Here is an 11,002-nt window from a genome sequence, read left to right as displayed (position 1 = left end):
GAATAGAGAAGCAAAGGTCATTCCAAAGGCAGGGTGAGGATGCGACTGGCAAGGCAGCGGGGAGGAAAAGGCGGGGGAAGCCCCATGTCGGTGATCGAGGCACACTCGGGAGGTCCTAATTCCCGGACTCGGGGGGCGAAAAATGTGACTTTTTACAGATTAGCAACCATCTTGGGTTGCCTGCCTTACTTCCTCGGGCCGTCCACATTTGACTTTAATACTGTTGCCTCTGCGATTCCGGCCCGATCCAAAACTCTGAAGGGAAAGGTGAACGCAGGGAGACCTCGAGGGGCTGCGGAGACCCGAGCCCAAGCCCCCTCCGGGATGCCCCGCCGAAGTAGCGCCGACCTCCCCATCATGGCGGCGGCCGGGCGGGGAAGCCGAGCCCGTGCGTCGCGTGCGTGCCTCCTCTCCCTCCCCTCCCCCTCCTCGGCGGCGGCGGCGGCTTAGGCGGCAGCGCTCGCCATTGCCGCTGGTGGCAGGAGGCTGCGAGGAGCCGGCGCGGTCGCAGTCTCCACGGCGCAGGCCCACGGTAGCGCAGCCGCTCTGAGGTGAGTGCCCTACCGCGCAATCTCCAGCTATTTCAGCCCCGGCGCAGCCGCAACACGCCGCCCGCCCGCCGGCCGGCCGGCCCGCCCCGCAGCCAGCACCCTGCCGCCCCCGGCTCCAGGCCTGGGCCCCCGCCGGATTCGGCCCGCCTCGGGCGGGGGGCCCCGGCCCGGCCCAGTCAAACCGCCACCCCGAGGATGCGCAGGCCGCACTAGGCCCCAGGCGTCCTGGCGGGCTCGGGAGGGAGGCGCTGCCCTCCCGAGAGCCCCCAGGGTTCCGGCCTGCCCCGCTGCTTAAGGCTCTCGGGGCCGCGGCCTCCTCTCCGCCGTGGAACCCGGGGCCCCGGCCTGGCCTTCCCGTGGGTTCGGGAGCTGGAGGCCCGGGAGAGCGCGCTGGCCTGGGAGCGGGAGGTGGGCGGGCTGCGCGGGACCGGAGCGGCGGCTCCCAGCTCGCCTCCTCGGCCCTTCCCGGCTCCAGTCCGCGGGCGGCGCGGCGCGGCTGGCTGGGCTGGGCCGGGCCGGGGCGCGGGAGCCGCTCTCTCCTGCGGGAGAGGAGGCTGGCTCTTCGGGAGACCTCCGAAGCTTCCCTCCCGCCGGGGTGGCGTGGGCTTGTTACCCAGGTAGACTGGGGGACGCTGGAATATGGCGCGTTGCCCACCTTCTTGCAAGTTAGGAGGCGGCAGCGGCGGCATTTCAAGGAGGAGGGCGCAGAGTCCTTTTGTACGCAGAAATAAGGAGCGACATTGTGTTTTCTTCCCTAGCTAAGATGCTGCGGGTGGAGGGGCCTCGGTTCTTTCTGTGCTTGGGGTGTTAGTCCCCAGGGGGAGGGATAGGGGGAGTGGCGCGACCCGGGAAGGGACCAAACCTTTGACACTGGGAAGACAGGAGCTCTGGATGGCCTTGTGCATGGGTATTATCCCACAACCCCAGCCTTTCGGGGAACTCAAGGGTTTGCTCTTGCATGTTAGCCACTTAACTGGGCCATGATGTCCACCTCCTCTCTCACCTGTTGTGCCGTTGCTGTTGGTTCTAAACTTTCGACAGTCCATCTGACTGTGCCCATCAAAACTTGAAGTTGTTTAAGAATTTTAATATTTTTAGGGCTTCAAATGATAGCTGGTCCAGCCAGTTGTCCAGCTGTTGCCTGGTCTCCATCCCTTCTTAAGCATTAGGTTAGAATATATTAATTGCTTGTTTTAGAGCTGATGTCAGTTGTGCTTAACCCTTTCTGTGGTCAGAGAAAAATTCACATTTTCTTAAGTGTGTAGAAACAGGGTATTGGAAACTCTGTGGTGAAAGGTAATGTGAGTGAGACTGTCAGCTCGGACAGTGCTCTGCAAGAGAATGGGTATGCACATCTCACACCTTTTGTTGCAGGATATCATCTGCTGTCACAATGATCCTTTCCCCATTTCACCTTCCCCCAGTTTAAAAAAAAATTCCTTTTCCTTTGGCCTTGAACAGTAAGTTACTGGATTGTTCTTCACTCAAGGGAGGTTGGGGGCGAGGGCTGGGAGATGCTAGGATTTTTTTTCTTCCCATAAGTCAGTAGTAGCCTGACTCCCTAGAATTGTGTTTGAAAGTTCTTGATGTGTTATTTCATAGTGAAAATATGACTAGCCCTTATCTGTGCATCCAAGTGAGATTTCCATGTTTTATGAGCACAGAAGCAAACATGCAGTTATCAAATGTAATGTAGTATACTTAACCTTAACTTGGGTCCAGAACTGCATGCAGTATTTTTTTGCAGGACCTTTTTTTTCCCTTCAGACAGGAGTTAGATGTGCGTTTCAATGGGGTCCATCAGGATAAGAATTACTGTTTACTCTCTTTTGGTTCATCCTTACTTGAAGTCCTTTGATTTCAGTGCATGCCTTCCTCCTCCCCCCATCTCAGACTCAGCATACATGAGGAAAATGATTTTTTGCTTGGAAGTTGAATCCCCCATATTCTCATTTAGGGGGAAAGAAGATTTCTTATTCCCAAGCCAAGAGTTTTCTTAACCAGGTTTTAAGCAAATTCAGCTCCTGGATTTAGGGAAATATCTCTAAGTGTAGGAGATAATGAGAGCCCTTGTCTAGATGTAGAGGGAATTAAAGGAGAAGGAATTTCAGGTTTCCCTCCCAATTCTTGTGTATTCCAATGGAACCCAAATTGTAGTTGTTTTTTTTAAAATTAAATCACAATTATGTATCCATCTCTAATTTTATTAGGTAGCTGAAGACCAACTTCCTAGGATATGAGTTTCCATTGCATCATAAGTTCAAGCAGACTTTCTTCAAGAAGTATTTTATGTGAAATGATAGGAAGTAGGTGACTTTTAAGGGAAATTAAGCTCCTTGTAGTCTGGGGTTAAATTTTTTATACCTCTTTCCTTTTATGTAATAAGGCATTCAATCAGTGTTAGTTGGGGAATGATAATAATATGAGGAACAGTAATGATTGAAATTAAATTTTTTTTCCACAAGTATTTGAGCAGGCATGTTGGTTTCTGGAAGGACTAAACTGTCAGTCTTTAGAAGCGCACCCTCCAGCCTCTGGAGAAAGGGAAGTTATTGCATACATTCAGCTTCTGTCAGATATCTTTAGGCAAGCTCAGTAGTCCTTCATGCTGCAGTGGGCTCTTTCACCCTTCTGTAAAGTTGGAGGGTAAAGGGGGAGCTCTGTGGGTTGTTGAGTCGCAGAAGTGTCTAATCTCAAGAGTTTCCGCTTACTCTCTGTAGGGCTATAATTAATCCAAGAAATTCGATATTTGAATTTAGATGTTTATATGTGACTTAAGTGTAATGTTTATTAATATGTTTGTGTGTGTATATATATATATATATATTTAGTATTTGGAAAATCATTCTTGCCGAAGAATACCAATCTTTGGTTTTATAAAAAAATTTCAGAAAATGCTTTATAACGAAGTACATTTTCTCTATGCTCTTTCATGTTTTCCTTGAGAGCTGAAGCCAGTGTTTTCAGCCTGCACTTACCCAGATATAATTTTTCATGAATGCTTAGTAAGACAGCAATGGGAAAGAAACCCACTTGTTAAGTTTATTTTAGAAACATTTTATTTAGACCAAGTCCAATCAGTATTTTTTTAGGCTCTGGATACATGTTAACTTTTGAGCATTATGTATCATATAGTTCCTTCCTTACTGACTCCCTGGTGGATTATCTACTTTCTTCGCTTTTCAGGTAGTACTTTTATCCATCAGTATTTTACTAAGGAGGTCAGGCTGGAAGAGAAAGAGTAAAGGAGGGGAAACAAATCAATTTCAGGTGTTTCCAGACGATTATAACCACATTGAGCTATTGGAAACTTATAATCCTGGAGCAACAAGAATGCTTTGTCTGAAGTTATTTTTATGTAATATGGAGAAAACTTAGAAAATGAACAGAATTTATGATTGCTATGTGGATTATATATACCTTGGAGTGTGTGTGTATATATATATATATTATATATATATATATAAAATTTTTTTCCTGCAGTGTGGTTCATAATTCAGCTAAAATGTTTCAGTCCTGCTCAGAGTGGTTTAATTACTGAACCTTCAAAAATGTTTCATACATACATAGTCTTTAGTCCTAAAATGTGAACATTTATATGAACTGAAGAAAAGTCAGAAATACAACTTCATAAGGATATTCTAGTATATTTTTAAAAGATTCTGCCCACCCCCACCCCCATAAAAAAGGCAAAACAAAACTAGGGGGCATTTAAGGCGGGCCTACTACATTGTGGTCCTTTGAGGTCAGTCTGTATTTTATCATCAACAGCAGTCACTTAGAAAATAAACCGACCATAAGGAATCTTCTTCAGAATTCCAACTTGATAACCTTCCTTATCAAACTGTTTCTGAGTCATTAGATAGTTTCTGAGGAAGCCATGCCTAGTAAGGGAGGAGTGTGTGTGTGTGTTGGGAGAGAGAGGGTAGGGAGGAGGGGGGAAAAGGTAGATGAAACTGGTAAAAGAACCTGGTTTTATTCATTGGATGATCACTGAAATTTTGGAGATGTTATTTTTAAAAGAAGCTGAAAGAGCTACTTTTGTGTGGGTCATTTGGATGATATGCATGATTTAGTGTCTGCTGTTTGCAGTGTATTATTTAGTATATCAGGCTTCCCTGGTAGTTCAGACAGTAAAGTATATCAGTATAGTATTCACATTTGTTCATGTATGCTGATTTCTGTGGTTACAAATGTGAAAAGTTTGGCTGGCAGTGTAGGTGGAAATTTTCATCAGAACTCTTCAGTGGTGCCTATTGGATAAACTATGCCAAGCCTTTTTCAGAATCATGAAGAATGAACTTTGTGTGCTTTAATGTTAAGACCATTTTTTAAAAGAGCTTATATTTACTGTTGGTAATTGTAAAGTCTTAGCTTTTTAGAACTTGGAGAGTCTGTTTCCTTGCTGCCATTGAATGTTAATGTGGTTAGGCTGACAGCGAAATCTACAAAAGACAAGAGGATATGAGGAAATATCCCCATGAAATATTGCTTAAAAACTAAGCGGGGGACTTGAAGTGGAGAGCTAGGGACCCAGTTCAGTTCAGTCGCTCAGTCATGTCCAGCTCTTTGTGACTCCACGGAGTACAGCATGCCAGGCTTCCCTGTCTTATCACCAACTCCTGGAGCCTGCTCAAACTCATGTCCATCGCATTGGTTTGCCATCCAACCATCTCATCCTCTGTCTTCCCCTTCTCCTCCCACTTTTCATCTTTCCCAGCATCAGAGTCTTCTAATAAGTCAGTTCTTCACATCAGGTGGCCAAAGTATTGGAGTTTCAGCTTCAGCATCAGTCCTTCCAATGAATATTCAGGACTGATTTCCTTTAGGATTGACTGGTTGCTAGGGACTAGGGGACTTGATTTAATTTATGCTTAAAAGAGAATGAAGCATCCTCTCCACTGAGAAATAACCTTAAGTGTGTCCTCACTCTGGAGTTTTGCCATTCATTCACCAGGTAGCATTTAAATATATACTATATTCCAGGCATGTTCTAGATGCAAGAGGAACAAATAAATCATGGGCTTTGTCTGTAGGGAGGAAAGATAAGGGTTCAACTAACTATAATACAACTTGTTGAGCACTAAAATGAAGAAAGAGTTGTGTGGGATTATAGAAGAAGGGATGGAATTCTGGGGGAAGGGATGAGTGTGATGCAGGGAGATTAAGTGAGGTTAGGGAAGACTTTTCATGTAGTGGATGTTTTAAGTATTGGGTTAGCCAAAAAGTTGGTTTGGGCTTCTCTGTACCATCTTAAAGACCTGAATGAACGTCCTGGCCAACACATTAGGACTTTGAAGGATGAGTAGCTGCTTTACTGATGAGAAAGAAGAGGCTATAGAGGAAGGGCATTGATAATCTGATTTGAGAAATACCAAGTAGATTTTGCTATACTTGGGGAAGTGCTGGGAAATGAAGCTGGTGAGATTGTGGCCTGATTAGGAAGAACATGGAGTTAAAGATTATAGTTGGTTAATGGATAATGATGATGCCTTTAATAAAGTAAGGAATGTATAGGGAGAACAGAGCTTGAGGAGGAAGGTAAATAGGATATGATGTATGATGCTAGGGGTAGGGATCAAGATAATGCTGAATAGGTAAAGTTAGGTACCTAATGATTTGGACTTTAGATCAAGGGAAAATGGTGGGGGGGGGGGTGGTCTGTTAGGATCTTTGTATTCGTGGGCATAATGTGATGTAAAAACTGCCGAAGAGTATAATATCAAGAGTGAGGATGCAACTGAGGGCAGCCCTGGGTAGCGTCTATATCTGAAGGTCAAGTGGAAGAACAGAGGCCTGTAAGGGAAGTTGAAAACCAATGCCTGAAGAGAGAAGGTAAACGGTATAGTGTTGAAGAAACTGAGGGTAGGGATTAAGGGAATTTTAACAGGGTATAGCAATGAGAGGAATACTGCAGAGCTCCTTGAGATAAAAACTGGATTTTATCAGGATATGTTTATGTGTGTGTATGTATGTATTATTTTGTAATGAATCATGATAATTAAACAGGTTTATAGAGTCTTATTGAATATAGAGGTAGAGCCTTAAAACACAAGTTAATATTAATGGATGACAAGCGTTTAGAAATAGGTCCTGTTATTCAGGAGAATTACAGCATTAAAAACTTTGGGAGATGACTTAAATTTTAACAATTAGAGTTTATGTATTTGAGTATATATAGTGTAGCATATTTGAGCTTATCATCTCTTAAAACACAAATTCCTTTTGAAGGGATTTGAGGTTTTATTCTATGATACAGGCAGGGGTTTTTAACATGGGTTTTATAATTCTGGGGTTCATGGATATATTTTGGCTATGAGATTCTGGGTCTTGAAATTGTTTGAAAAATACTGTGCGCCTATGTGATTTTTCTGCGAAGAGGGTCCTTAACTTTTATAAGATTCTCAAGGGGTTCTTGACACAGAAAAGTTAAGGGCCTTTTTGGCCCTTGGTAATGTAAATGTTGGCTATGTTAGTTGGCTGAAATCAGTTATCCTGACTGGGCTAGATCAAGCAAGGGAAATTTTGAGTAGGTGTTCGGGGTGAGGAACTTTGGGAAGATGGAAGGTACCTTTCGGAGAGAAGAGTAGGAGGGCCAGAAGGAAGGTGGGAGGAATGCCAAAGCAAAGCCTAACCAGCTTTAGAATTTTGTCAAGTCATCTGAATTCCTTGCTTTTTTATATTCCAGAATTTGTACTTGTACTATATATGACTATTCATGCACTCCATACAATAGGCTTTGTGGGAGGATCAAATTACTATTGTTTTAAAGAGAAAGTAAGTTTTGAAAGAAAGCTAAATAGTTCATTAGGTTACAATCAAACTCACTGTTTAAATTTTTATTTTTATTTTACATTGGAGTAGTTGATCTGTAACGTGTTAGTCTCAGGTGTACAGCAAAGTCAAATTCATTTTTAAGGTTGCTTATATGCACTTTAGAAAACTTCTAAAGTACACATATAAATATATTCTTTACTGTCTGAGCCACCAGGGAAGTCCATAGAAAACTTCTACAATGTACATGTATCAATCTGCTGATCTGGGACAAGACATTTATTCTCTCCTTGCTTAATTTTTCTGACTGTGAAATGAAAATACCATTGGCTTGTTTTATAGAGTCTGTATAAAATACGACAATTTAGAAATATTTTAAGATCTAAGATGATATAATGGTAACAAATTGCTAGTGTCCATGTTTCTTAAATCATTGATAAAATGCAAAAATTTAAGCAGATTATTTAATAATGTTTCATACTAGAACTTTGCTTGACTCCCAAAATATTTCATTCTGAAGTTTTAGATGATTGATCATTTTTACTTTTTTCTTCTCATCTTTGGATCCTAATTAGATTAGGAGGCAATTTTGTCCGCTGGCCCTGGATTCTAGTCAGTGATCTCTAACTTTTGTTGTCACCCTTACAAGTAAGTTTTGAGCGCACATTCTGAAAAACATTTATTTATAGATGGTATTCCTGTTATTGTACTACTATATTTATGTGCATTATAAAATACGTAGAAGGTAAACATTTTAAAAGGATCAGGTAAAAATTGTCCTGCTGATTGATTTAATGATGGTTCAGTAATTTGTGAGCTTGATTTGCTTGTTTTTGTAAATATATTTGCTTATAATTCATGTTTTTTTCTGTAATTAATGCCAGTTGGCAGTTGTATAGGATACCCTGTAAAAATATTGGTAAATGTAAGAATTACATGAATAAACATGTTGGATAACCTTAAGAAAATTTGTGTTATGCAGCTTGCAATTGGGCTTGTGTTTGTGGATTACCTTTGAAAGTGAAAGTCGCTCAAGTTGTGTCCAACTCTTTGTCTCATAGTCCGTGGAATTCTCCAGGTCATAATACTGGAGTGGGTAGCCTTTCCCTTCTTCAGGGGATCTTCCCAATCCAGGGATCAGACCCAGGTCTCCCACATTGCAGGTGGATTCTTTACCAGCCGAGGCACCAGGGAAGCCCAAGAATACTGGAGTGGGTAGCCTATCCCTTCTCCAGCGGATCTTCCTGACCCAGGAATTGAGCCGGGGTCTCCTGCATTGCAGGCAGATTCTTTACCAACTGAACTATCAGTGAAGCCCTTTGTCTCATTAAAAAATTCTTAAATAAAATTTCCGTAGTAGATCTTTCACATAATAATCACAAATGAAAGAGTCAGTTTGCTACATAAAAACACCATCATATGTGTGTTACTCGCTCAGTCATGTCCAGCTCTCTGCGACCCCGTGGACTGTAGCCTGACATGTTCCTCTGTCCATGAAATTCTCCAGGCAAGAATACCAGAGTGGGGTTGCTGTTTCCTTCTCCATGGGATCTTCCTGACCTAGGGATTGAACCTGGATGCATTGCAGGCAGATACTTTACCATCTGAGCTACCCTTAAGGTCTTTTGACCCTATACTGAATTTAGAAGCTAAATTGAAGAAATAATTCCAGTATTACCAATTATGCGATTGATTGTTAACAGTTTTGTCTTCCTTAATTTTTAATCTCTGTGTTTTGAAAGTTTCTCTACATTGAAAATGTATAATTTTTGTAGTGAAAATTTTTAGGAAAGAAATGAAGCAACCAAATCAATGGTTATCTTTGGTTTATGAGCATATATGCTCATAATGACAATGCATTAATTTTTATAATTAGAAAAAATAAAAAGTATGATTATGGCCATAATATAATTATGGCCGTAGGGAGTCACTAACAGATTTTGGGCGCACAAGTCAATTATTCTCACTAGGCCTATTTCCCCATTTGAAAAATGGAGAGTACAGAAATGGTAGTTTCTTACTAAATAAAAAGTTCCTTCTAAAATTATTTCTGAGTTGTGTTATAACATGTTAATAAATATATTTTCTTCTTGTAAAAAGTATGTAAATATGTTCATTGTAGCAAAGAGAAAAAATTTTAAAATAATTGTAAATAGCTTACAATTGTTTAGATATTTAACAATATTTTAATTATATGGTTTTAGGTATTTTCTGAGTATACATGTATGTTGCATGTACACTCACACTGTGCTTGTATGTACTGTATGATAATGTGAAATAGTACTCTGTATACGGTCTTGAACCAGAGATGTCTAAGGATATTTGATTTGTTGATTTTTGCCTTGGAACATTCTTAATGGAACAGTTATTAAATCTATTTCAATGAAATATAAAAGACATGGAAAGTTTCTATCCAAATACAAATTTGTCCAGGAATGCTTACTGCCTGTTTCATGCTCTGTATGGTTTTGCTGAGGTAAGGGTAGCTTGGAGTAAGAATGGAAGGGCTTGCCTGTGAAAGCTTACTTAGTGAAGAATGAAAGCTAAATCCTGGGTTAACCTCAATTTCATTCACATATTAACTTGCTTTTTCTCCACTCTGTCCTCCCAGTTCCTGAGCCAGGATTCCTATTTATAGGATAGTTTCTGGTTTGTGTCAATGTTGCTAGTCTTTTATTTTGTCCTGGGACCTTCTAAGTTGTTATATTCCCGTTGAGAATAAGTTGATATTAGTAGCAGCAATCATTTAATACAGAAGTGTTAAAAATGCTTACTTTTTTTAAAAAGCATTATCTGTGGAAGGTTCAAAAGATTTTATGTACGTAAAATATAAAATATCTGTGTTTATAAATATAAAATGCTGTGTAGTCTAATCCATGCTCTGTCTCAAATAAGTATGTGATGTATATAATTCTAGTTTCATGTAAAGAATACTAGCTTTTTCTCACCTTTCTAAAAGATTTTGTGCAGTGGATTCTCTTTAGAAAAGTTAATAATATAACCCAATTATCTTGCTTGCTCCTTTTAGTTCTGTTTCAGTCTTTCTGGAAGCTGGTTTGTTTGTCCTTTTGTTTGTTTATTCCTTAGTTATCACAATTAATATCTAAAGTTGTCTAGTCGTTTTTCATGGAAGTATAGTGTAAAGCCTATGGAAGTATATGTTGGAAGGAAAAAAGTCTGATTTGTTCATTCTTTTCCCTTCTACTTTGAAAATTAGAAACTTCCAGGAGAAAAACTTTATCATTTATACCAATTAAGATGGTTAAATCAGTATCTTTCAGACATAGGAGTAGGTGGACAGTCTGGGAATAAGTACAGACTTTTTGCCTCAAACTTTTTTTCCCCCAGTGTTTGTGTCCGAAAGATGTGAGAGCAGCAGCTAATTCTAGCTTGAGAATCCACCGAGATGTATTGTTTTCATGCCAAAGAGATCCATTTTGTAGCTAGATGAGTGGTATATATCCAGTGTATTTTAAATAGGTAATCTTTGGCTAGTATTAATTTAGGGCCTTTGGTAAGGTAGTGGTTCTTACCTTTTAGGCTAGCACAGTTTTGAAATTCTATTTCTTAAAGAATAGTGATTATTTTATGATAATAATTGTTTTCCCCAAAAGATAAAATAATATGCAACTGTTCCATATAAATAATGTATGCTCAGATTTGGCCTACCTGCAGAG

General features: G+C 40.8%; 1 protein-coding gene across 5 annotated transcripts in view; it reads left to right on the top strand.

Moving 5' to 3' along the window:
* NRF1 (nuclear respiratory factor 1) overlaps nt 432-11,002 on the top strand; it is a 127,293-nt gene continuing 116,722 nt past the window's right edge. For 4 of the 5 annotated variants that reach the window (XM_018046932.1, XM_018046930.1, XM_018046933.1 and 1 more), the window contains exon 1: nt 432-551. The gene's annotated coding sequence lies outside the window, so the exon portion shown is untranslated. The remainder of the gene's footprint in view (nt 552-11,002) is intronic. The other variant, XM_018046931.1, reaches the window with a different exon arrangement.

This window comes from Capra hircus, chromosome 4 (genome assembly GCF_001704415.2).
Source record: "Capra hircus breed San Clemente chromosome 4, ASM170441v1, whole genome shotgun sequence".
NCBI lineage: Eukaryota > Metazoa > Chordata > Mammalia > Artiodactyla > Bovidae > Capra > Capra hircus.
The sequence above is the reverse complement of the archived record's forward strand: the minus strand, read 5'-3'. Positions and strand labels throughout refer to the sequence as shown.